Here is an 848-nt window from a genome sequence, read left to right as displayed (position 1 = left end):
CTTGTTATTGCTTCATGGTCACAGTCTGGGATAGAGATTTCTGGGTAAAATCTAGATCATGTGCCTGTATCTTCACATCAGGAAAGTCAAATGACCATTTTTTTAACATCTTCAAATTTGAGTGTGGGGACTCAATATCCCACTCTTAAAAATGGGTCAGAAGCTGGATGATGAAAAAACTAATAAACATCTATTACCATTATAAGAAATGCAATACTAAGTAATGAAAACAATCTTAAAAAATATGAATGAACTCAACTCAGGAAAAATAACAACATTGATAGGAACTAATGTACTCAGAATTAAAAGGGATTCTCTACATGGCAGTATGATCTCAAATGATGGAGCCTAGCTGGCTCAGCTGGTAGAGCATGTGACTCCTGATCTCAGGGTTGTAGGTTCAAGCCCCATGTTGGATGTAGAGATTACTTTAAAAAAAAACAAAAACAAAACCTTCCAATGATTTACTAACAATGAGTTAAATAGAATTCAGAGAAGTATATCATATTTTTTGGTGTCAGTAGGTAAGATAAACTCTACATGGTCCCAAATAACCTTATACTAAAATACTACGGCTCACATGGGAAATGGTTGCTATCTTTAGAAAAATGGAAGCTTTGAGTTTGTTTATTTGTGACGGATAAGCATAGTCCATTCTATACTCTCCTTATATGGTTTACTATAGTATTTGAATTTTTTGCAGGATTCCTTTAACACTTTTGGCAGATTCTTCTTGAAGTTGTCATATACACTGAACAACTGACTATGGTTAGATTCGATCTGTGACTGTAGAGTAGTGCAAGCAGGTTTGTTTTCCATAATACTGGTACAATCTATAAATTCTGTTT

The 848-nt window shown here is 34.2% G+C and overlaps 1 non-coding gene across 1 annotated transcript; it reads left to right on the top strand.

Annotated features, from left to right (window-relative positions):
- The first annotated feature begins 346 nt into the window (after nt 1–346).
- On the top strand, nt 347–419 carry TRNAR-CCU (transfer RNA arginine (anticodon CCU)). The gene has a single exon. It is a non-coding gene; the product is annotated as a tRNA-Arg (tRNA).
- The last annotated feature ends 429 nt before the right edge of the window (nt 420–848 follow it).

The sequence above is a fragment of the Callorhinus ursinus genome, unplaced genomic scaffold (assembly GCF_003265705.2).
Source record: "Callorhinus ursinus isolate GAN/ISIS: 27379988/994484 unplaced genomic scaffold, GSC_fseal_2.0 scaffold1, whole genome shotgun sequence".
Classification (NCBI taxonomy): Eukaryota; Metazoa; Chordata; class Mammalia; order Carnivora; family Otariidae; genus Callorhinus; species Callorhinus ursinus.
Note: the sequence above shows the minus strand (reverse complement) of the source record. Positions and strands in the feature narration are given on the sequence as shown.